Source organism: Rhinolophus hipposideros (genome assembly GCF_964194185.1).
Source record: "Rhinolophus hipposideros genome assembly, chromosome: 2".
In the NCBI taxonomy this organism is placed as follows: domain Eukaryota; kingdom Metazoa; phylum Chordata; class Mammalia; order Chiroptera; family Rhinolophidae; genus Rhinolophus; species Rhinolophus hipposideros.
This window is the reverse complement of record NC_138048.1, coordinates 67,131,414-67,158,454: the sequence shown is the minus strand read 5'-3', so window position 1 is coordinate 67,158,454 and position 27,041 is coordinate 67,131,414. Positions and strand designations below refer to the sequence as shown.

The 27,041-nt window shown below is 35.8% G+C and overlaps 1 long non-coding RNA gene across 5 annotated transcripts in view; it reads left to right on the top strand.

The window, feature by feature from the left end:
* The window catches only part of LOC308488816, a 375,646-nt gene that overhangs the window by 151,768 nt on the left and 196,837 nt on the right, over nt 1–27,041 (top strand). For 2 of the 5 annotated variants that reach the window (XR_013991973.1, XR_013991974.1), the window contains one exon: nt 2,376–2,606. The exons of 2 other annotated variants lie outside the window; for them this stretch is intronic. This is a non-coding gene — a long non-coding RNA (uncharacterized lncRNA). Of the gene's footprint in view, nt 1–2,372; nt 2,607–27,041 lie in introns of all 5 variants that reach the window. One more of the 5 variants, XR_013991971.1, reaches the window with a different exon arrangement.

Genomic DNA, 27,041 nt, shown 5'->3' with positions numbered 1-27,041 from the left:
GTACTCCAGACACCTACCAAATAGAGGCTGAACTTTTACAGTTCTAGGAAGTACTGGTTTAGATTAAGGGACATTTTGATCTTTAAAGACTCTCCAACAGCCTTTAAAGCACTAGGATATTCTTAACAGAAGTCTGAAAGAAAACTAGAAAATGGATATAACTATGGGTAACCCTGAAAAAGAATCTGGCTCATTGTCAGGCCCAGCACAAAAGAAATGCAATCCTGAACTGGAATTCCTCATCTCCTTACTCCTTTCTCGTTGGGAGGCTATCTCAGAGTAATTAGCTTCTAAACATCCTCATGTAATAAATGAATAGAACAGCAGACAGTGAGAGTGATTTATTATTCATCACAAATAGCAAGTAAATGAAATAATTTAACAACCACTAATCTCTAAAAGGGACCCACTCATTTTTAATCATCTCATATGACATGTGTTCACTCATTCACATACAATCCCCTGAGCTCATCCTATTGCAAACGGAGTGTTAACGGGCAGCAGCATGCTATTTATGTACTTCTGTGACATGAGTGTATCATTAGGTGGATATTACAGCCTGTGGGATTGGGACCATGTTTTTGTGTAGTGTGACAACTTGACACAATCCATACACATGTCACCTTTTGCATCCTATTAGTATCGAGGGAACCCACAAATGCTAATATGGCATAGTAATAATTATACGGCTCACAGTTCTGAGACTAAGATGAGAAATAACAACCTTGTTGACAGATATAGATTGTGTTAGATTTGTCACATGAGAGAGAATGCTAAGGGAATAGTAACCTGATGATAATCTTTGTCATGAGAAAAAGTCTAACTGAAGCATTTCCTATTCTAATTATAATTGTGCTGGTGAATATTGCACTGTTTGTTTTTTGAGTCACAGGAGAATGTAGAATAAATGTTTTATGTCTGACATGTTTGGAGATTCTCCTTTATCTAGACTCATTATTTACATATCTAGAAATTTAAAGAATATAAAACCAAATTTTGTGGTAATTATAGATCTACACATCTTTAAAAGAGCAGAGCAGAAAATAAAATTGATTATAGTATGTACTACTTTTTGACTACCTACTATATGCCAGGCACTGTTCACATATCATCTTATTTAATTCTCACCACAGACCTGTGGAGTAGGCAATATTATCCCTAGCTGCACATGAAGAAATGCATTCCCTCAACCTTTGATTATATCAATGTCAACAAAACAGTTTAGGAGAAAATCATACTGCTTATTTTGAAAATCATAAGTTTAAAATTATCCCCATTCTTCTAATTTTTTTTAAAAGATTAGGCTTTGTATTTAGAGATAACTTCAGTGAAATAATTATTTTAGTGAAATTACAATTTATATTTTTATTCTATTATTATTTCTACTATTACATTATTATTTTTAGTGAAATTATTATTTCTAGTGTAATCTCCAAAAAAAGGAATATTCTTTGCTAAGGTTCGGTAGATCAATGTAAGTATATAAATGTGTATTTGAATCACCTGTCCGGGGGGGCCTTCTTAAGATGCAGATTCTGATTCAGCAGGTCTGCGGTGGGGGCAGAATGGATTCTGCCTTCTTACCAACACCAAGGTGAGGCTGATACTGCTGGTCCAGGTGAGACAGATGAGCGGAGATGTTAAGTGAGGGAGACTAAAACCACTCCCTTCTATGAAGCAGCCATCATGTTGAGTTTGAAGTTAAAGAAGCCATTGCTTTTGTTTTTTCTTTTTTGTGGGAGGGTGAGTAAATGCTCTCTATTTTTTTTCTCCATGAGTCCTGTATATTAGAACGGAATTAATATATTTTTTTTATTGCTATTCAGAAATATTCATATTTTATCCATATCCTCTTTGGTCTTTTGCACCGGACTATTCCTGATGAGCTACATTGGTTTTTCAATTGATTTTAAGTTATAGTATGTGACGTACACTCTTCCAAACTTATAAGAAGTGTAAGCAGATTTAATTAATTTAGAATAAAAAAAGACAAGCGATAAAATATGCAGGACAGGAAAGACCATTCTGGTGGCTTCCACTCAGGCTTTTGACAAGGTAGCATTCAGTTTTATAAACTGTGTATTATTTAAAGAATGATTGCAAAACACTAAACTATATAAAGCTTTACGGTTCACAGGACTAGTTCTGTCTGACTTGAAAGTTTACCGTCAGTATAATGAAGTGCTTGCGTCTGGTAGAATAAGAAGCAAATGTCCTGGTAGTCAGGCATTTCTATTACAGGCAGGTATTGAGAACCACGGACCCTTAGTGTACCTTCTTCAGAGGAAAAATTTCTGTACAAGAATTCTAGGTATTTTCTAACAATTTTGGTATTTTTGTATAACATTTTTTTTTTTTCGTTATGTGGCCAGTAGAGGAGGCTGACCTTACCAAATCTAGGATGACATCCAACTGCCCACTGAAAACCAGTCAGGCCTATGGAGATAGCAGATGGTCAGCAAAAAGAGATGATGCTGTGGTGTTAAGCCCATTGGGCTTGAATGGTGGCTCTGCCTGTACTTGGCCATGAAACCTTGGACAGTCTCCATCTCAGAACCTCTGTACCCTCTTCTTCAAAACAAGGACAACAGTCACTGCCTCATAAGGTTAGTTATTGTAAGGGTAAATGCTATTACCTGTGTAAAGGACTGCCCGTGAGTAAGTGCTCTATAAATTGCAGTTTCTTTTCCCCTTTTGCACACACCAAATATGTGTGCATATATTATATATTACAGCTATAACTGCATGCCACACTTTTCCCTGGCAATCATGGCTGATTAATGAGAGGACGATATTGATGGACTTCATTAACAGTGTTTAAACCATATGCTCTCACCCTCTGCTTATATTAATGTCAACAAAAATCAGATTAGGAAAAGAAAATTGGAATTCAATCACAGTCTGTTTTAAAATAAAAAACTTTGTATCCTTCCTCTGGTTTCCTTCTCTCCTCCCTCGTTTCCCCCTCTTCCTCCTTCTTTTTTTATTTTTCAAAGTTAGTCTTTCTGTTTAGATAAAAACTTTGATGGACTTATTTAATTTATACCTACAATCAATAAGAAAAGAAACATTTCTCTTCGGTCTCAAAACTGAAGGAACCTGGAAAACTTAATTGATTTTTAAATATGTTTAATTATATATTTGTTCTTCATTCACAAATTATGCCCACACCCATGTAATTCCGCACAGCAAGCCAATTCTAGCCTCCTGGTGCACAGGAGCCCTTGGCTCAAAGGCTTCTTTCAGATTCCAGAAGACTTAACTATGAAAAGCCAATATGCTGGAAAAAATCCTTTTTCCTCCTTCTTGAATAAGTGTGCATAGAATTCATACCAGAGTATCCAAGATTATTCGTTCCACTGAAAGAAACCCTATGAAATCTCAGGTTTTCCAAAATTAATGATTCAATAGGCAAAGGACCTTAATCTAAGTTTGTTTTAGAATGACTTTGTTATAGTTTTCTCCCTTTAGTAAATCTTAATGATAGTGAAAACGATTTTAATGTCTTTTCTCTTTGTTTTTAATCTTTTAATTTGAGGATCCAAAATACTTGTTAAAGTGTGAACCATTGATGGAAGGAGGAGATTAGTATTTGGAAAGGAGGTTAAGTGCTTACGATTTGGGTTCCTGAGGTTACTTTGAAAGGTCGAGTCAGAACAAGAATCTGACCCCTGTCTTTAATTCTTTGACTTCACAACCAACCCACGTTGCCTGTAACTGAACACTATAGTGTACTGGACCATTAAACAGGATACCGTAGTGATATTTCATAGGTGAAGACTGAGATTAGAATGATAAAATTCCTCTGCCTGGGAGTTCAAAGAATACATCAAATCCCTTACATATTTGGTAATCATTTCTTTCCCATGAGGTATATAATGTGATTTTAAACTTCTAGTGGTCTAGGACACTTTCAATTTCTCATCTTCAAGGTCACAATCTAAATTTGAGCCCTTTGTTTGCATGACCAGTAGACTACTTTCTGTACAAATGGCTTGCCATTTGAGTACAACCTTTCAGTTTGAATGTACTTGTTTGCATGTAAAAATCCTCTATTAAAGAATACTCCATTAAAGGTAACAAATTTGCTATGTTTCATATTTTCCTTTCTAATGAATTTCTACACTTTCTCCTCCCCAGTTCCCTACTAAGACTTGCCTTTCCTGCCTCTTTTGTGGACTTCCTTGATAGCTTTTGAGCTCCTGGCTGCCTCTTTTGAGAATGGGAATCTGCCAGAGGCAGCTTTCAGCCCCATCTGCTTCTGTGAATAGAAGTTCTCTTGGAGAGGTTTTCTTTTCTATTTTCACTTTAACCCAAACCACTGTTTACCTCCTCCGAGTATTTCTCCATCCAGTCAGATCAGTGCAAAAGGGGAAATCCCTCTTTCCCAGAATTATTATGTAGCCTTCCTAGGTCCTTTGTAGTCTCTCTTAAGACAGGTTTATGTATTTTTATGTTTTTGCTGGTTTGTGTGTTTTTTAAATCAAGACCAGATACTGAGATTTTTTTCAAGAATTAATAAATAAATAAAAACGTAGTGTGTTACCATATACCGTAAGGAGACCCCAAAGCCTAGGTTTTGATTGCAAGCAATCAGTTGTTAAAAGAATCTTGGCTGTTGACTCACAGATAAGTTAAAGCATGAAAGGTAGTTCTAACATTGAAAGTTCTCGGCATTGGTGTCCCGCTTATGACTTTGCAGCATTTGAGTTTGACCGCTACTTAATACTTTACTTTCCCAGTCTTATTCGGCAAATCTAGTTAATTAATAGCCTTATCTTCATGGGAAAATAAAGTCTCTCCTCCCCAGGCTTTATTAAGGCTTCAGTTGAGAAGAGAACAAAGAAAAAAATCTGCCTCAGGCTCAGAGAAGAATAAAGGATGATGACGTTACTTTGAAGATGTTAAGTTGTCTTTTTTCCTAGTTCCTATTTTTTTCCCAAATAATACCTCAGCTTTTTCTTTCAATTTATTGGGGTGACATTGATTAGTAAAATGATATAGGCTTCAAGTATATAATTCTATAATACGTCATCTATATATTGCATTGTCTGTTCACCACCCAGTCAGTTCTCCTTCCATCACCATATAGTTGACCACCTTTCCCCTCTTCTACCACCCCCTCCCCCCTTACTCTCTGGTGACCTCTAAACTGTTGTCTGTGTCTATGAGTTTTTGTTTCTTTGTTTGTTTGTCTTATGTTTGATGCTTTTTATATCCCACATATGAGTTAAGTCATTGACTTTTTCTGTGACTTATTTTGCTTAGCATATCTCAAGATACATTCATGTTGTTGCAAATGGCAGTATTTCATATTTTCTTATGGCTAAGTAATATTCCATTGTATATATGTACCACATCTTCTTTATCCAATCATCTATCAAAGGACAGTTTGGTTGTTTCCATGTCTGAGGGAATAAGCATGCAATGTGGCTGAACGCAGCTATCAGCTATCGGGGCAGGGACCTTGGGGCAAAGACTGGATACAGACGGTCTCAGACAACTGAAGTGTAACAGCCCTCACTGCCAGGCAGAAAACAAAGCCATGGAGCTTGGCCACCTCCCCCCACCTTCCCAAAGCTCCCTCCCTTGCACTCCCCACTGCTAGCAGCCAGCCCCAGAAAGAAAAAAACAAATACATGACAGTAGCAGTGTAGGATTAAAGTGCTTCAGCTTTTAATGGATAAGTAAGAAAATAGTAAGAAGTATTGGAGACACTTCTTTTTGGGCCAGGTTTCTTTTCTATAGTAGCTGTAAGGATTTCAAATAATTCAAATTACATGTGTTTCTCTTAACAACATTTTCTTCCTTTCCAACTTATCTGGCCATTATACGCAAAATATTTGAATAGCCAGCTGCTTTTGCTTTTTCTTTCTTTCATTTTTTTTTGTTTGTTTTTAAGGCACATATCCTATATAAACAGAGCATCTCTGAAATTCCTATGAGGACACATAACACTCTTTATGCCAGTTGTAAACTTTCCAACTTAAAATTCCTTGTGATATTACATAAAACAAACAAAAAAAAAGATGTTAAAAAATTAGTAGTGTCTTGAACAAAGATAAACAGGGTTGTTCTTATTCTGGATTTGGCCCATGGGTTTCCACCATGAAAATGTTAATTATAAATTGCTCATTTAATGTGTTTCTAAAAATTTTCCTAGACTGTTATTACAAAAATTAGCCAAACAGTTTCATTTAGTGATCCTTGAGATTATGTCTTGGATGAGAATAGAGCTTTCGCTCACACAATTCTTTCACTAACTTTTACTTTCAGTAACAGGTGTTAAGAAACATTAGCTAACTTGGAAGTAAGGCACAGAGAGGATGGAGGGCCCTTTTAATGTCATATCAGAGCATTGTTTAACAGGTCTTCCCAAAGATTATAAAATTATTCTGGAAAATATACCTGTGTTTCATTATTCAATTACTTCATTATTGATTATAAATGCATTTTCTATAAAGTTTCATGTTCATTGATAGCTTTCTATCTGGTAGAGATGCAAATAATTTCTGCCTGGTAGAAATGATAATCCCAAAGGTTATGATTTTGTTCTGTAGAAGATATTACAATTCTGTATCTAACCCCTTCTTATCCAAATAATTTTTTCTCCCATGCCTATATAACCCCTGTTCTTTACATCTTCTTTGAACCATCTTTACTGTTCAGCTGGTTCTCTCTCATTAATGAGTTGAATAACTCTTTAACACATTCTTATTTTATATTTGTGTTAGTTATGTTTGATAAATTCTTGAAAATTATACTTTCATATGTACCGCTCAAGATATATATGTATATTTTTAATATGTATATATTTTAATATGTATATGTATATATTTTAATATATATACATATATATATATTTTAATATGATACTTTTTGCTTAAAAGTATTCAGTCAGGGAAACAATCACTAATTAGGTAAGACAAATAAAAACTTCACAGGCGGCCAGTTAGCTCAGTTGGTTAGAGTGTGGCGCTCTTAACAACAAGGTTGCCGTTTTTATCCCCACATGGGCCGCTGTGAGCTATACCCTCCACAACTAGATTGACTTGGAGCTGATGAGTCATGGAAAAACACACTTAAAATAAATAAAAGTTTAAAAATCAAAACAAAAAAACACTTCACAAAAAATCTATTTTAACATCCAGCTCTACTTCAAATCAGACCAAATCTCATTATTTAAAATATTGATTTTCTAACAATATGTTAAGGAATTGTCTTGGGTTCAATGTGACAGATGGAGGATCCTTAGGGCATCTACTGTTAGTAGTGCAATTAGCAGAAATGGAGTGAAGCAGTCACCTTTATCCAGTGAGCTTTTCTTTTGAGCTTTTCAAAAGAAAGTCATGATTATCATGACTTGCATGAAGGAATAAAAGTTCCCTTTAATTTCTTCAACAACTTCATCCATAACTGGAACTGAGTTCATTTGTTAATACAAACAAACCAATCCATAGCAATATCTTTCTGCTTAACTCAATTAACTGTGGTTTCCTATGTAGGCTTTTTGTTGTTGCTTTAACTCTCCATATGATTAGTTTAAAAAACTTTAAATGTTTTGAACAGGTGATATATAATGAATGTTTAAGAAACCAAAGCAATATAAAAATGTACACAGTGAAAAATTTTGCTTTTACCACTGTCCCCATTATACTATCTCCTTCCTCCATCCTCCTTAATCAGTAATTAGCTTTTTAAGTATCCTTCCAGATTTCATTTGTGAAAATAATAGCAAATGTGAATATATCCTGTTTTTCCTCTCATTCTGCACATAAAGTAACAAGCTATACACTTACACACCGTTTGGCACTTTGCTTTTTCTATTGAAAAATGGATACATTGGAAATCTTTTCATATCAGTACGTAGGATACTTTCACATTTTCTTTTTAACAGTGTGGCCTTGTCAAAGGTAGCAAATGATAACGTTAGTAATTAAATCTGAAGTGAATGTGTAAGGGTGTCATTCAATGCATTAAACATTTAATATACCGGTCAATATTCTAGTGTTAGAAGTACAAAATATAAGATATAAACCCAGTCCTTAAGATCTCCTAACAAAGATCAAAACATAGCTAAAATGCAGTTGTGGTTGGTGTTATAAGAATTTCTTAAATGTCATGGAAAGATAATTCAGGGAGTAATTAACTCTGCTTTGATGGTGTTGGAGAGGACTGAAAGAAAGCCAAGAACATGGTGACATTTGAGTAGGGTCTTGAAATAGTAATATGAAGTATAACGGGATCGTTTCTTAGTCTAAATGACCAATCCAATTCACAAATTTTAAAAGAAAACATTTGGCTGTGGTTATCTTTTCTTTAATTCTCTCCTATTACTCTGTTCTACGGTATTAGGATAAATAATTTTATTCTTTAGTTGGTGTTTATATCTTTTAAGTGTTTGTAGATTGTTTTATGTTTAATCATCAGTTTACCTGATCTAACTTAGGGCTTTTCCTGTCCCCTCTTGCATCAGCTATTCCTCCTGAACCAATCATGAGTGTGGTTTCTTCCTGGCTTTCCAGCTGACATGACACCACTTTATATTCTGCAAAGCAGATGTTCAGAAGCAGCTTTTTTGTAAATCTGAACATAAACAACTCTGTGGTATAAGGTTCCCTACTTTTCCAACAGTTCCTGCAAGGTTAGTTCATTTGCATGTTTCATTCCCAATCTATTTATCTCAATGCAATAGCTTAGTCATCGAGCTCTCATGCTAAATCTTCAGAGCTCTTCAGATGCCAGCCCTGAGAACTCCTCCCAGTATGAACTGCAAGCCACTTATTTTCATTTGTTTACAGGCTTTTGAGTCTTTCAGCTGGCTTTTCAATCATGAGACAGTGTCCATATAGATGTCAATTTTTATTAAGCTCCTCAGTAATTTTAAAGCCCTCCACAAGATGTTTTTCTGAAGTCCTGATACATTGACTACTCTGCTCTCCCAAGTTCCTTAATCATGTAATTCTCCAGAAATGACCTATCCAGTAGGATGAAGCTCTTTGCTCAAGATCTGCGTTTTATTCCACTTCTTTTCTTCTTTTCCTAACCAAGGTCTGAGCACTGCGACCGCAATGACCCGAAGTGGTCAGGCTAGAGTTTTAGCTGGCCTGAGGAGGTCCTGCTATTCTTCACCAACTGTGAGGACTCCGTGGGGCGTAACGTTTTTTAAATCTCCTTTTCCAAGGTTCTCACCAGTCTGGAAATTGTCTGAAGTTCTGCTATTATTCTCTGTTCAGAGCAATCAGCAGAGAGCCTCAAGTACAGAGACAATAAGTGTGTTACTCTCTTGAAATGCCCATTTCAATTGAAGAATGAGAAAATCATATTCAGCCAAACAGAGATCAAGGTTGAACTGTTTTACAAAAATCTGGCAATTTTGTCTTAAATATACCAATTTCTTTGATAGCTTCAAATAGTATTAAAATAGCATACTGTTAAATTACAACCCCTAATACTCCCAACCTCTTTTTTACTCTTCTTTGTTTTCCTACTTAGCATGAACCCTATCTCATACGCTACATATTTCACCTAAATTTGATTTTGTTTGCCTCCCTGATTGAATGGAAGCTCTATGAGGGCAGGGATTTTCTGACCATTCTGCTGTATGTTCAATGCTCAGAAAAGCACCTTGAACTTAGAAATTGCACTATATATGGTAGGTGGATGCATAAATTAATATGTAGTACAAAGACTGCATTTTAGCTTACATTGTTGCCCGTGGGGCTCCATCTGTTTTCTTGGTGATAGGCCTTTGGTGATAGGCTACCTTTTCCCTTCCTGTTGAATACATCCTGTTGAATACTTCGTACACACCTCTTCCCTGTGAGAAGCTTTTCTTGAATTGCCTCATGGCGTTCAACTCCCCTCAATTCTCAATTCAGTGTTTAGTTTGCTTTATCTTTGAGAACAGCAGTGTGTTCACATGAGGCTACCTCATGTTTCAAAGGCACGAATGTCCTTTAGCACCGGGTCATCAAACGTCCTGCATTGTTATTTCTCCCGTATCAGCACACCTGTGATGGGAGGGAAAACACTGTTTAGTTTCTGTACCTGAGCACAATGGGCGTTATGCAGGATGGTGCCTGGGTTTTAGGGTTAGTCCAATCGGTTCCAGTTTTGAATCCCAGGTGTTTTTACCATCTCTGTGATGTTAGACAGTTGTTAAAACATTCTGAGCCCTAACACTTTCATCTGGAGGACAAAGATAATAATACTTCCCTTGCATGGTAATTGTGAGGACCAGACTTAGTCTAACAAACAATGTGCTTGACAGACATTACAACTGACTGTTTTTGTTACTACTACTATGAATACTACTATTATTGTTATTATATCATATCCTCTTTCCTTCCATTCACTACCTATCCCGAGTGAATCTCATTCCAATCTGGAATAGAAAGTCAGCGATTTCAAATTGGGATTACAATTTTACACATTCATTCATTTAACAAACATTTATTGAGAGTGTAGTATGTGTGTAAGTACAGCACCAATTGCAAAGAATACAAAGATGAAGCATATTGGTCCTTCTAACTTTAGAGCTGACAGTCTATCACATCCTTCATTTACTCATTAAATAGTTCAACAATTCTTTAGTGAGCATTTACTGTGTCCCAGGTGCAGTTATAAGAACTAAGAATACATCAGTGAAAAAAGCAGCTAGGGATTACTTTCTAGAGGAGGATGACAGAAAATAAACAAGATAATTCTAACATACTGTAAACTCTGCAGTATGTTAGAATGTGATAAGGACTATGGAAACAAAGTGGACTAGAGTAAGGGGGATCAAGAGTGCAAAGTGCGTGTTTTTTGAGGGGGGCAGGGGCTTCGCAATTTTAAGTAGAATAGTCAGGGCAGAATTTCCTGGGAATGTGACATTTGAGCAGAGACTCAAGCAAGTGAAGGAATGAGTCACGTGGATACTTGGGGGAACAGCATTTCAGCACAGGGAACATGAAAAGCTAGAGCAGAGAGATATATATTAAAACTGTCCAACATAGAGTCAGCAGCAGAGGCCAGAGTTACTTCTCTGCTGCTACTTCTCTGTAGGTGGTGTGGGATCTGAGGATGTACCGCGTGAAATGGTCCTGATGGAGTTCCTCAGGCACTCAGCACAGGGTGAGGGCTGGGTTTTCGTTTGGACCATGGTTTCTTTCCATTGTACACATGCAGATGCTCTAGCCCCTGGATACTTTGAATCATCTGGGTTCTAGGACAGGATGTTTCTCTACAGGGTTTTCTGTCAATCCCCCACCCCCACTGCTGTCCATTTTTTCTCTACTTTATTGTCTCCAATCTGGGAACTTAATACTGAATCCCCTAATTCTCTCTCCCTCTAGAAAGTCAGGTGGGTGGAGGCTATCCGCATGCCATGTGGGCTTCTACCTCCACTGTCCTTTTCTTCTTGACTTTATCCCCAGAATCCTCTTGGCAGAGAGACTGAGGCTCCTTGGCTTCCTCTGTGTCTCCATTGGGTTATTTTTGCTGTTATAAGATGGGGAGCAGACTACTGCACTGCAGTGTGACCATAATAGAAAAACATGGTGGCATGGGAATACAGGGCACAGAAAAGACGCAGAAGTGGGGGGCTTGGCTGCATTTTCCATTGCCCAAGTCTTAGTCATTTTCTGTCATTCCTTTGACTGAGCTGCCTAGCTTGCTCTTGGACTAGACCCAAGATGGTAGTAATATGGGTGCTTTCCTTCCATAGCTAGAAAGGACAAATCTGGGAACAAGGGATATAGCAATGAGTGATGTATTTGCTGATAAACCTAATAATCCATTTCTAATTATTTTTTCCAACCCTGTGACACCAGGGTTCTTTATTTTAATGGTCTTTTTACCCTAATAGAGAATGCTGCCTCAAGGAGACAGCATTAAGACTCCATTCACATGAAAGATGAAATTCCCTCCTGGCCTCCTTCTCCTTCTGGTTCTTCTGTCACTAGTTAAATAGCTAAAAAAAAAAAAAAAAAAAAAGGAAAGAAAGAAAGAAACAAGGGGCAAGGGTTTTCACTGTTGCTTGGGACAATAGACCTGAATTTTCAGAGAACAGTGGAGTTGTATTTGGCAGCAAAGATGAAATGTAGGAATTGCTCTGGGGTGCTACACAGATTACATATTCAGTGGTAACGTTTATCTGATGGGGAGATAAAACCTCCTTATCACCAGCCCTTCAATCTTCTTTCTTTAAGGTCACTGACAGTCCAGCCAAACCATTAGCTTCTGCTCATAAATAGTATGGCCCCTTACCTCAACCAACTCTCCTTTCAGGCAAAGTGGTAATCTTTAAGTACTGTGTCCTGGTCATTGTTCTCTCCTAAGTCCTTTAGGGCCACATCTGACCCAGTGACACCACGGGTCTCTTCAGATTCTTGTGCAAGGCTCAGATATTTTTTCTTCTTGGACATCATGGACCATTCTCCTTAACATACTTGAAATTAGCTCATTTCTCTTATTGAAAACAAGACCAGTTTACCTGTAAATTCAGTCAAGATTTGAATTGCATAGTTAAAGTAAAAATATTTGCCTCAATATTTACACTGATTATTTTTCCAGTTTTCAACTATCTGTTTCAAAGAGGAAGTAGCCTTAGTTGAGACTTTTTAGTTGGGTCGTTGGATTGGCCTGATATGTAGAAATTTTATGTTTTTCAATTAAATTTTAGTCACATTTTGTTGTGATTTTTAAAGATATTCTCAAATGTAACAGTTATACTCCTTAAGATCATTGAGGAGTTTTTCAGTCACCACTTTAACAAGAGGTTAACAGAGGATATAATTTTGTATTTAATAGTATCTTATTAAAGGATAATTTACTATAATAAAATGCTCACATCTTAAGTCACAAGTGACTTCTAACATATCTATATAGAAGCCCATATGGCATGTGGATAGCCATCACCTGATTTTATAGAGGATTGGGGATTTGCATAAAATAATAATAATAAGTAATCTGATTTTAGTTTATGAGTTAGCACTAAAATAATCTAAGCTTGTTACAGATTGTCATATTTTAAAATTATTTCTAACTCAAATCATTTTTTAAGAATGTGATAAAAAATGATTCTTTTAGAAAATAATTGAGACTAAAACCCCAGCCTACTCTATTTGAAGTCCATAATTGTACTAACAAAAATGCCTCTCCTTTGGGCCCCCATTGTGTTTTGTACATTTATCATATGCACTTTACTTATTTCTTGATGTGTCTGTCTCTGTATGCTAGATAATAACAATCTTGATGATAATGACTATATCCCATTCTCCATTCCCAGCGCCTGATATGGTACCTATCACATATTAACTGATAATGAGTGTTTGTGGAAAGACTGGATTGAATGAAGAAAATGAAAGAGTCAACAAACTGCTTTCAAGTCTCAAGCCCAGAGAGTAGTGCATAATCCTTGAGCTTAGTTAAGCGGAAAAATTTGAGGGTGTATGGAGGAATATTTTCTACTTAGTCCTGTACTTGAATATAATATTTGATTGACCACTGAGAGGTAACACTAAAAATATTTGTGAGACTGTACACAAATGCTTAAATTTTAAAATATTTTAAGTTACTAATTATAGATTGACAAACTTTGCAACTTTAACTCCTTTGCTGAAATATTCGGATAGATCCAAATAAATATTTACCTCTGCTGATTGCAGCATTTGAGTTTACCCCACGAGCTCAAAAAATTTTTCTCTTTACTGCGGAATTCAAGTACATATACATAAAATAGTCAAAATATCAACTTTTTTTGTTGTTGTGCAGTTTGGCACAGTTTGAAAAACAACTTGAAATCAATTAGTGCAGTGTAAGGGTTAATAATCTAGGAAATAATACATAATTAACAGAAAAATGTTTTCTGTTTTCCCTCTTCTTCAGCCATTTGGTCCATGAATTCAAAATCATCACCTCATTTACTTGTATGTGGTGAAAACCACTGAATTTGTTTCTATGAGGTAGAGAGAAATAGTCTTATAAACCGAATTTATAAAATTTTGGCAAGTTTTTTTTTTAAACTTTCCTCTCTAAATGTAAGAGAAATGAAACAAGATTCCAGATTAAATTTACATAACTTTTCTGTTTGAAAAAAATTACATGAGTACTGAAAGTAAAAGCCACTGTACTTAGTTCTAGAAAAAAATTTATTTTTCCAGATTTTTGGCAGTGTTTGAGGTAGGAAAAAAAATAATTTTTATAATGTGATTCTCCTTCCAGAATTATTCATATCTGTATATTTGGCAGGTACTGAACACACTCCATTGTGTCTCAGAAGGGATCCACAGATAATGATGAATCAGCACAAACAGCTCCACATTCAGAGTCACTGTATTTCCCTTGTTCTCAGATGTTTTGAAATAAACACAGACAGTGTTTATTTATAAAGGTTTAGGACTTTTTGAATGTGTCAGCAGCATGCCTTGGCTCTAAACAGATTATGTTGCATTTTTTTTCTCCTGATGACTCAAAACTATAAACTTAAAATTACCTAATTAAAAAGATACCAAATTACAATAAACTTGGACCAAAACTTCAGTTATGTATCTTGTCTGAACATAAATCATTTTAGTCACCCCTCTTCATGCCAAGTACAGCATTTCCTCTTAGTCTGTCAACATTCTCTAAAAATTAACAGAGGTTTGTTGGTTATTTGATTATTGTCATCTTGAACAATATAATTTTTACTCTTTACCTGTTTTGGTAAATTATGGATTTTGTTTTAAATTTGCTTTTCTTAATGAATTATGAGTTACAAGGGAAAGTAAAAGAAAAATAGCTCAACAGAAGTGTTAACAAATACTATTGAAAGGTAGTCAATTGTTTTAAGTAAGAATTTAAAGGTCAGACTTGTGAATAATTCTCATTCTACAAAGACTAAGTGAATAATCTGTACTTACTGAAGCCTAATGATAAATATTTAAAATAACCATAAAAATACTTCTTGGACACACTTATTTCTAGCATTATCATCAATAATGCTTAAATTGATTGGAATATGTTTGGTGCCTATGCCAAAGATATAATATCATTTGTGAGAGAGAAAGGCAGCCTTCCTTTTCTGTTTTCTCTTTTATTTATGTAGTTGATCCCACTAAATGTAAGTTTTCCCATTTGTTCAATGGAGACAATAATGCTTCCTATATTTTTTTCACAGTCATTTTGGCAATAGAGTTCATTCAAAACGATGTCTATGGATACCTTTAAAGTCAGAACAGGCTATATAATTACGTTGGATTTATTGTGCGTGCTGGGTAATATAGCCTGATGTGTTATCTTTCTCTTCTTGCAGTAACTTGTACTCCCTCATTTACCCCAAATGAAGCCAAGTGAAGACTTTGGAAATCATCTATGTAGCAGAAGGATTTTGTGAACTCACTTACCCATGCAGGAAGCAGAGGTTAGAAAGATTGTAAGAGAGGAAAAAAGAAGGAGGGTTATTTTCCCTTACGTCTAAATTTCCTGCAAGTATTTACTTCTAAAGAGAAGTGGGAATAGTGAGGAAAGGATGTAGGACTTATTATTTCTCTAAATCTGTTCACCTTCCCTCTCCCCTCCAAAGAAAAACAACAAGACTGGAACCTGTTTTTCAAAGGAAATTTATACTACCACACTATATAAAAGGTAAAAGGTTTAAACAGCACCTCTATACTCTGTCATTTCTCAATGCCAGTGGCCCAAGAACTACTTAAGAGGAATGCAAAGACTCAACAGATTGGAAATCACTCTTCTAATCATGTCTTCTAGGGCTTTGTGACCCTGAAGGCGGTAGGAGTATGAAAAGGGCAGGGTAAAGCATAAGAGGATGAGCTAACCCTTAAAAAGCACCTAGTGTGTGCCAGGCATAATGCAGATATCACTGAATTTCAACTACACTGTACCATATACATGAGAGTTGTGTTTAGGCCAATGGTTGACTTGAAAGTGGAAGCTCAAGACATCTGCATTACAGGTTATATTGCATAATGAAACCAGTATCCAACCTAAGATTTGTTTCCAAAGACTATTCTTTGGCTGAGGCAGAAACAAACCCAGTCATGTTTGTACCTGGGCCCCTAAAATTATCCTTTGGGAAAAATGCTCACCCATTTCAAGTTGAGTCAAAGGTCACAGTATTTAGCTGGGGAGAGGAGCATAGTATTCAGTAAATTAGATGAATCCACTTTGTATTGTTGATTTTTATCATACAATCTTTACGTAAGCTCTCCGAAAGGTGAGCACTGCATTTTATTTATTTGTCTTTTTGGTTAAAGTGAGAAATAAACGGTATTTTGCTAGGTTGGCAGCATAAAACACAAATTGTAGATGAGATGAGCCAACAATTTGACTGTGTCTAAATTTGTTTATGAGATTTTTAGTGAAAAATATCTTTTGTCTTGGAACACAAAGAAGAGCAATAATTTTGATAGTAGAGTTGGATAAATTTATGCAAAAATTGCATGTGTTATTGTCATGAAATTCCTATATTTAGTCTAATAACTCAACCTGCACTTATCTGAAACATTTCCTGTCAGTGGTACAAAATGGCGAGATTGCTTGGGTGAACTGAACCAAAGGTAACAATGTAAGAGAAAAGAGTTCCTATGCTGACCCAAAAATCAGGGTGCAAATTATTCTTTGAAAACTAATCTTGGCAACTTCTATTTCTATTTGTTGATGCAGTAATTTTTACCAGTCTAGCTCTCCTGCCAAAAACAACTATAAAACTGAACAAAATGCATGAGAGAACTTTGTCAAGGCACTAAGAAATAGTGGAGGACTGCAAGCCTTGGGAAATTAGCCCCAGCATGGGCCCAGCTTTCTCCCTGGGTGTTCTTTCTTGACACTGTGCAGGGGAGGTGGAGCCAAGTAGAGTGGTAGTCTCAGTGACTGGTCTCAATATTGATTGACTGGTCTAATATATGTGGATTTGAAATTCAGAGAAGGAAGCAAAAGAGAATTGAGTAGAAAAATATTTGAAGAAATCATGCCCCCCCCAAAAAAAATCCCCAATTTCAAGGGATATATCAATTTATAAATCCAAGAAGCTGAATAAATCTTAATAAGATAGTTACAAATAAAACTACACCTAGGCATATCATATTCATAGTGCTAAAAAAATAGTTAAAGAGGAAAAATATTAGTACTAGGCAACAATGATATAAATGATAGCTACTTTTTTATCATAATGGTGGAGGCCTGAATGCAATGAAATAACCTGTGAAAAGTGTTGAAAGAGGGAAAAAAGTCTGTAAATACAGAATTTTATGTTTAGGTTAAAAAATGTGGTAGGCAGAATCATGCCCCCCACTCCCACCCCCACACACCAAAATGCTCATACCCTAATCCTCAGAACCTGTGACTATGTTACCTAATATGACACAACAGACTTTGCAGATGTGATAAATGTTACACATTTTGAGATGGGGGAGGTTATTCTGAATTATCTGTGTGGGCTAAATAAATCATATATAATCAAATATAATCAAAATCCTTAAAAGCAGATAATTTTTCCTGCTGTGATCAGAGGGGTATATAGCTATGGAATAAGGATCAGAGAGATGCACATATCTGGCTTTGAAGATGGTCTTGAGCCAAGAAAAGCAGGCAGCCTCTCAAAGCTTGAAAAGGCAAAGAAATACTCTCCTAGAGCTTCTGAAAGAACACAGCCCTGCTGATACATTGACTCTAGCTCAGTGAGACCCATGTTAAACTTCTGAACTGTAAAATAATAAATTTTCATTGTTTCAACCCACTGATATAATACAAAAATGAAGGTGCAATTAAAACATTTTCACATAAACAAAATACTCATGTAAGATAATTCATCTTTAGCAGACCTGTATTGCAAGATATTTTCATAAAGCAGAAAGTTTCAGAGTTAGTCACCAGAAGAACTAAGCTATAAGAAATGATAAAGGAAGTGCTTCCAGGTGAAGGGAAAAGAAACCAGATACCTGGGAGTGACTGTGTAGCATTGGAAAGGATAAATGTGTCCTTTGGTGCTGTTAATGTTGTCATTGTAGTAAGATTAGGAGCAATACTTTTCCAACTCTACATTCTGAGTGGAACCTGGAAATCAACAAATTCCGTTTAAGTGCAATAGCATCGACTGAAAATAAAAGGATGGTAAAAGAGAATCTATACTAAAAGCATAAGAAAGCTGCTGTGGCTACATTAATGCCAGAGAAAATGGACTTTCAGGTGAGGAGCATTACCACAGGTAAAAAGAGTACTCGTAAATGACAAAAGAGTCAATTCATCAGTAAGGTGTAAACATCTTAAACATGTAGGCACATAACCAGAGAACTGAAAAATGTGTGGAGTAAAAATATAACAGAACTATATGGGGAAAATAGACAAATCTATTATTTCAGTTAGCTACTTTAGAAGTCTTCTCTCAGTGATTGTTAGAACAAGCTGACATAAATAAATTCAATGAAAATATAAATACAAAAGATGCGAACAACATCATCAACCTCATGAACCTAATCCCTATTTATAGAACACTACACTCAATAATTGCAGAATACACATTGCTTTCAAGTACTCACGGTATATTTACCTAGATCATATGCTGTACCTTAATGTAAATCTCAATCAATTTGACTAAAATGACTAAAAGCATACATAATATGCTTTCCTGACCAGTATAACTAAATTAGAACATGATATCAAGGGAACTTTCACATATTTGGAATTAAATAAAACACTTCCAAATAACCCATGGGTCAAAGACATACTCACAAGAGAAATCAAACAATATTTTGACCTAATAATAAAAAACCCAACATACCAAATTTTGTGAGATGCAGCTACAGTGGTTCTTAGGGGGAAATGTATAGATTAAAATGCTTACAATGGAAAGAAAAACATGTTTTAAGTCAGTCAGTCCCTGGTGCTCAATAAATTATTAGTTTTGACCTATCATCAATGGCATCATCTACATAGGAATTGTGGCAAACATAGTTTAGACAAACTTACAAAAAACTGTACCTTTGCCCTAGGTTAGTGTTACGTATAGTATTCATTATCAATGAGCATTCTTAAACTTGGCAAGGAATTTCATTAGCATATATAACATCTCCTGGTGAAGGAAAAGAGCAAAGAATTTGTGGCTTACAGCCTTGGTCCCACTTTCTTCTTCTGCCACTTACTACTGGTATGATGATCTCTCTTGGTTTCAGTTTCCTAATCTGTAAAAGAAAGAATGATATCTGCTCTATATATGTCACAAAGTTGCTCTAGAAAATGAAACACTACTTGAGAAAGGATCTTTAAAATGCTAAATACCAAAAAAAAGAAAAGAAAAATGTTAAGGGGATTACCATTATCCATGAACGAACCTAGAAAATATTCCTGCCTCTATCTTTTATTGACTGCTTGTTTAATTGACACTAACTGTCTCCTTGATTGTTAAATGTAACCTTGAACTCAACAAGGGTTGATGTTAAAGATCGTCTATGGAAATCATCACAAAATTAGACCAGAAAAGAAACAAACTGACAGCTACAATGTTAAGAGTTTGAGGCACTTTCATGGCCTATGACACCTGTTAAGTCCCCTTCACACTCCTGGGTTTCCCTGTGCTCACCAGCCTCAGTTTATCTCACTTAGCTTTGGAGCTTTTGGGCTCTCTTTTATGCCTTGTGGGTGTCATGCAGTACTCTCTGTACTCTCTGCCCTGAATGCTTTTCAAAACTATTTTTTTTTAACCTGAAAAACCTATTGTGACTCCATCTATTTCTAGTTCAGATGTCATTTTCCTCAGGAAGTCTTACCTGAATCTCCTCAAGAGCTAAGGTCCCTCCCTTCTACTCTCACCAACACCTGCACATAACGCTGTCTTATGGCCTGTGACATTGTGTTGTATTATCTGTGTAGGAGTCCGTCTTATCTACCAGATTCTGTTCCACGAGGGAAGCATCATATGCCATTCCTTTTTGTACCCTTAGGGTGTAGTAGAGTGCCTACTATATATTAAATACTAAATAAATATCCATTGAATTTTTAAAAATTGAATTGAATTGCTTATATTAGGTTGGTGCAAAAGCTATTGTGGTTCTTGCAATTATTTTCAACCTTTTAAACTGCAATTACTTTTGCACCGACCTGATACTTATGGATCTATTGAAAGTGCCATGGTACGAAGCAAAGTTCTAAAAGAGCCGTAAGGAAATTATGGAAATTTCAGTGCTTCTTTTTTTCCCCCCAAAAAATGTGGTTTCCACTAAATACTAAAATTATTAATAAAATATTAAAATGGATATAAATGAAAACTCAGGCCCATTTTTCTTAAAATAAATTTGATATGTGGAAATCTGTGTTTATGTGGTTAAAATGGAAAATTTGGAAGTGATTCTTCATTGAATAAAGGAGTCTTTGTTTTACAAAATAAGCCATAAGATTGCTTTAAATGGTGAACTGTTTGTGGACATTAAATTGACCAAAAAGAGGTCTAAAATGCACATTTGCCAGGAACATGTAATCTGCACAAAGTTAGGTGTAGCGTATCTTAATAGACTATTTAGGGCATGCCTACAAGATTTTCCTTAAACTTTAGAAGAAACATGGGATATAATATTTCAGAAATAACTAAAACTTTCGAAGTGAGATTGGTTGCCATGACGACTTCAACCAATTTGCGGAAATTGGAAGAGTGTTTCGACAGGAAAAATAAATAAACACATAAATAAACAGAAATTGCCAAAGCCCAAAATAAGTTCCTCAGAGAATTTGGGAGTCTTGGCCTTGATAGGATGTGGAATGGGAATTTTCCTTTTGCTTTGAAATTTGGACCTAAGTCTAAAACTGAAGAAAACTAGTGACAATTGTTTCAGTGACAGCTGAGGCATTAGATATGTTCCTGGTAGGATGAGCTAAGATGTGACCCAATTGTCAACTATATTGTTACTTCAGAGAACCCATTTAACAGTCTGGGGATAATTATTAGAGGATAATTCCTCAAAGGAGAATAGAGAGCACAGTGGCATGGGAGGGTAAGCAGCTATGTGACTCATCTTAAGTTAAGGGAGGAAACTGCAGGAAACACTTTTGAAGAAAAGATAGTAAGGAGAGAGATGCTTGCTAACAGGGGAGATGCTGTCTTACAAAGTGTGAGAAATTTCTTGGGAGAGTTTGAAATGTGTTCTCTAGAGCAATGCTTCACAATGGACTGATACTTGGATAAAATGTAGTAAAACTGCATTTCTAGAAAAACAAAATAAAAAAGTCTTCATCGATCACATATCCTGTATAGTAACGTCAGTGCTATAAAATTTCTAAACACTACTTTTAATTTCTATACGTATTTTCCACAAATTGATAACAGACTGTTTAAGGATCAGCATGGCGTGCCGAGACCGCAGATTCAGTAGCTCAGCTCTAGATCAGAGCTTTACCTAGAGATTTCATTAAAATGCCCATTCTGAGCATACCATAAACCCAAGTGTCTTTATTTCTTTATTTCTGGTACCAATGCTGCTGGTTTGGAGCACACTTTGAGTTGCAAGGCTCTAGAGCAGAGTCAACCAATGGAAATGCCATGTGAGCCACATTATCATTTATTTAGTTTTTAATTTTTTTTTTTTGTATTAAGTCTTTGAGATCTTGATTATTTGGATCAGCCAGATTTCAAGTGCTCACAGCCATATGTGATTAATAGCTATTGGCCATAAGCTCTTCAGTTTGGGCACCATAAGGACTGGTGCCTGATTCTTTTCAGGAGAAAGCAGAAGGCATGAGAAGGGCTGAAGATGTGCAGAATAGCAGAGTGAGGCCAGAGGGCAACTGTGCCTGCAATTTGAGAACATAGCAGTGACAGGTGTTTTCCTTTTCCTGTCGGATGAGTGATGCTGTGGAAGAAAGCACAAGTTATCCTGAGAGGAGCTCACACAAGAGGGATGCTTGCTGGGGTAAAGGAATCCTAAGAACTTTCCAGGAGCAGGAGTTAAGGGTCTTGCAAGACATTAGCCAGAGAATGTTTTACAAACATCAGGAAATTCTGTCTGTGGGGGTTCCTGATATTTTGAACATTTGTCCTACACCTGGGCATTTGACAATGAAGCAAGGGTCCGCAGATAGACCGGTGCTGGGGAGAAGGAGGAGAAAAGCTTTGAATTGGAGGAGAGATTCAAGTTTTGGTCTTTGATTGGATTGGACTTTTTTAGTTCCTGAAAAGTTTTATATAGTACCTGAAAGTTAGCAAAAAGTTGTGGAATCTGCCTAGGGATGTCACTGAGTGCTGGGGAAGAAAACCTGACAGCAGGTTTGAGAAAGGCTGTGGAGAGAAATTGGGATTTCATTTTTTCTCTGGCATGCCAATCTAATAAAATGGTCATAATCTGTGTGAGCTCATGTTGCATAAATGATGGCCATTTGAATGCTCTGTTTTTCACATCTTTACTCAGCAGCCTGACACTGGCTGGAAACATTACCAGGAAATGCCAAGCAACTCCTCCAAGACACATTTCAGATCTTAATGTTTCCATATTGTTAAGTCATCTTATTTTACTTTCTGTAAATTGATCTTGTTCCCTCTGTTTGTGACAGAAAGTTTCAAATTAAATAAGAGAATAAACCATTAGCTTTGGAATTTCTCTTCTTCTGAAAGGCATAAGCTCAGAAGGTAGAAGCCATTGAAGGAAGCCAACAGAAATTGATTAACATGTTACTGCCTGCAAATAGAAGAAACTCAGATACCAAATGTCTTAAATAACAATAATAATAATGTCTCACACAGCCAAGTTCTAGGTAGGGTGGGCCTCAGGGCTGATTGATACTATGCCTGTGCGATATGGAGTCCTCCTTCCTTCCTTCCTTCTTTCCTTCCTTCCTTCCTTCCTTCCTTCCTTCCTTCCTTCCTTCCTTCCTTCCTTCCTTCCGTCCTTCTTCTCCCTTTTCTTTCTTCTTTTCTTCCTCTCCCCTCCCCTTCTCTTCCCTTCCCTTCTCTTTCTTTCCTTTTCTTTTATATCTTTTCTCCACTCTGCTACCCTTTGAGTTTGTTTCATCTTCAGACTGTTAGTAAGAAGACTGTGTGACTTCTAAACAGCACGTTCATGGGCAATAATACCCAGATGACAAAGGAGTCTCTTTTCATGCCTCTTTCTTTTCCTAAAATCCTCCTAAGAGTTATTCCTCACATCTCCCTGTCCAGAGTTAGGTCACATCTCATTCCTGAATCAATTTCTGACACGAAAGAAAAAAGAAAAGAGAAGAGAAGAGAAGAGAAGAGAAGAGAAGAGAAGAGAAGAGAAGAGAAGAGAAGAGAAGAGAAGAGAAGAGAAAAGAAAAGAAAAGAAAAGAAAAGAAAAGAAAAGAAAAGAAAAGAAAAGAAAAGAAAAGAAAAGAAAAGAAGAAAAGAAAAGAATTAGCCACATTCCATTGAGGTGGACGCTGGAGTTGAGGTCCATGCTTATAGGAGGAAAGGTGAATATTTAGACAAAATTGGATTTTGCTTAAAAAAGGAAGAAGTGGAAATGGATGCTGGTACCAATATTATTCACAAAAATCATATGTAGATTTCTAATCTTAGTGAAAATGTGCTTTCAATGGATAGAGACCTATGACATATTGTATGATGGGGTATGTATGTTTAAGTTAAACTAGCAGTGCAGGTGAATGCAAACCAGTTACTGAAACTGCTTTTGGGATGACAGCACATCATATCACATCATAATTAAGACACTGTGAAAAGGCTTATGCATAGACCTAACTTCATTTTTTTTTATTAAATTTTTTTTGGTGACACTGGTTAGTACAATTATATAGGTTTCAAGTGTACATTTACATAACACATCACCTATATATTGCATTATGTGTTCACCACCCAGAGTCAGTTCTCTTTTTATCACCATATAGTTGACACCCCTTTCCCTCCTCTACTACCTCTCCTTCCCCCTTACCTTCTTGTAACCACTAATGAGTAGCATTCCACTGTACATATGTACCACATCTTTACCCAATCACCTAGCGAAGAACATTTCTGTTGTTTCTATGTTTTGACCATTGTGAATAATACTGCAATGAATATAGGGGTGCACATATCTTTATGGATAAATGTTTTCAGGTTTTTTGGGGAGTAGATAACCCAGAAAAGTGATTGCTGGGTCGTATGGTAATGCTATGCTTAATTTTTTGAGGAAGCTCCACACTGCCTTCCATAGAGGCTGTACCAATTTACATTCCCACTAACAGTGCATGAGCGTTCCTTTTCCCCCATAACCTCTCCAACACATTACTATTTGTCTTGTTGATGATAGCCATTCTAACAGGTGTGAGGTGGAATCTCATTGTGGTTTTGATTTGCATTCCCCTAATAGCTAGTGAAGTTAAGCATCTTTTCATGTATCTGTTAGCTGTTGGTATGCCTTCTCAGGAGAATTGCCTGTTCGGGTCCTCTGCCCATTTTCTTAACTGGATTGTTTATTTTGCTTTTTGTTTGTTTGTTTGTTTGTTTGTTTGTTTGTTTTTGAGTTCTATGGTTTCTTTACATAGTTTGGATATTTGTCCTTTATCGGAGGCGTTGTTTGCAAATATTTTCTCCCTTTTGGTTGGCTGCCTCTATGTCCCGTTGATAGTTCTTTTTTGCTGTGTAGAAGCTTTTTAGTTTGATATAGTCTCATTCATTTATTTTTGCTTTTACTTCCCTTGTCTTTGTGGTCAAATTCATAAAATCCTCTTTGAACCCAAGGTCAGTAAGTTTAGTACCTATGTTTTCTTCTATTCAATTTATTGTTTCAGGTCTTATGTTCAGGTGCTAGACCTATCTTTAAATTAAAAGGCCTCAATAAGGAGACATGGTTTTTCTGTGGAGGGCCTTTATGAAAAAGCAGATCTCCCAGATACTCAATGCAAAGAGTTAACTTTGCATTGATTAACCATGTTCACATTAGAAGGCATCATACTGATGCCTTCTTTTAGTTGTGTGGAATCTTTGCTTCAGACAAGAATAGGAAAAGAAGAAATATATTTTTATGAGTATGGTTATTTTCCTGCCTTTGTTGTAAGTGGAAAATTATGAACATTTCAAGAAATACTATCTTTTTTAAGTGGTTAACTGTCAAATTACTGTAGTTATGCCCTGAGAGGGAGATGAAGTCTTTATGAAACTTGCAACAACAAATCTAGAAGATTATTCAAAGTAATGGCTTTTTTAAGCATATTTTTCCTCATTAATTTATTTAGACTTTTCTTGGAGCTACATGTAGTTTGTTTTTCCAGCATAATACCTGAGCATAATAGTATGGTTGGAAATTTCATTCTATCGTATCTGTTATTCTACAAAGTGATAGGAATAGTTAATGCCAGACTAGTTCCTTTACAAATAATACTTGAGGAAAAAATTTCACTCCTTTCACTGGCAGCTTATATTAATGCTCCTCACCTTTAATGCCAAATATAGAAGAAAAAGAAATCCCGGAAGAGAGACATTGTTTTCCTTTTTCTTTTTGGAGACATATTTTGCTCTGCTTTTAAGTCGTCCTCTTCTCCATCTTTCTTTCTTGTTTACTCAAGGAATGCAAACTTGACCTTGACTTCAAGGTCAAAGCATTTTTAGACTGTGCAGTCAGCAGAGAATAGAAAAAAAATCAATGTGAAACATATTAGAGACGAATAAGGGTAAGAGTAAGGCAGAAGTGCTTAGAAGTCATGCTGGAATTGGACACAACTGCGGTAATACTTAAAGTAAGAATATACTACACTGAGATTTTTAGGATTCCTTTCTGTAGAATATACTACACTGAGATTTTTAGGATTCCTTTCTGTTTTGCTTCCCTTTTCTTACATGGGCATGAGTTAGAATTATGGTCATTTAAAGCCTAGACCATTTTAAAGGGTGTAAAATTACTTTGACATGTAAAAATGGGATTTCTGTTTCATTTTTCATCACCGCAATCCTTTTTTTTTTTTTTTGTTTCTGTTTCTGTTAAAGGTAAGGGAAATAACTATTCCACATACCTGATATAGCACCCAAATTTAGGAATGTTTCTTAAATCTCCATGGCTGAGAATTGCACTACAATTTGGGGACATTTTATGTCAGCATTGTAAATAAACCTAATTTTGAAGAAAAGAATATTTTGATTTTGTAAAGATAAATACCCCATGTAAAAGCTGAAACAGGTTAATAGAATTACAGTGAAAATTTTCATCATAAAACTATCCATGTATTCCTTCCTAGAATCTAGCCACAGAACTTGGAAAAAAATTAAAAAAAATAACGTTGGATCAATTGTCGTTTGTGACAGGGATTATCTTCTTTTTTCCTCTTTATTTATCATTGGAGTCAAGAACAAATTAGTCATAGGAAAAAACTAATCCCACTATTGAAGCTCAATATTTACTAAAACTTACTGAAGTAGAAAACGATTAGAGAGAAATTTAACCTTTACACATGTGTGTTATATGTGTATATGTCCTCTACATATATCTAAGTGTAAAAAGACAAACAGTTTTTAATCATAGTGCTTTATATAAATAATGTTTGTCTGGTTTCAAGTAATTATTAAGCCAAAACAAACTATACTGTGTTATCTTGAAAATATAAAATGTTTTCTAAAAAGAGATTCAGATTAAATATATGATAACCTCTCCAAAAATCTAAATTAAACATATGTTACATTTAGGATAGAAAGAACTGTTCTATAACTCAGATTGCTAGACATAGATGTTAGAGATGATTATGTCTAAAATAAAGCCTTTTTTATCTAACATTCTTTCAAAGATCGTTACTTTGCACTGACCTCACATACTTACATTGTATAATAGCACAAGAATGAACAGAGAACAGAGCTCTGGATAGACTCATTGATAACCGTTGAGTGTCAATTACTGGCAGAAATGAGTATTGATGGTTTTCCCCATATCACAGTTGAAAGTGAGGAAAATTTTAAAGCATTTCCCCCCCCTTTGGAAGCATTTGAAATGATTCCCTGGAAAAGAAGAAATACATATTAGGGGCTGAGTAGGGGAAGATACAGGTTGGCCATTAATTTGATCAGTACAGTAAATTCAAAGATTGTTTCTGCTACATCTTATCTTATATCTACATCTCATTTCAAATTTGACAGATTC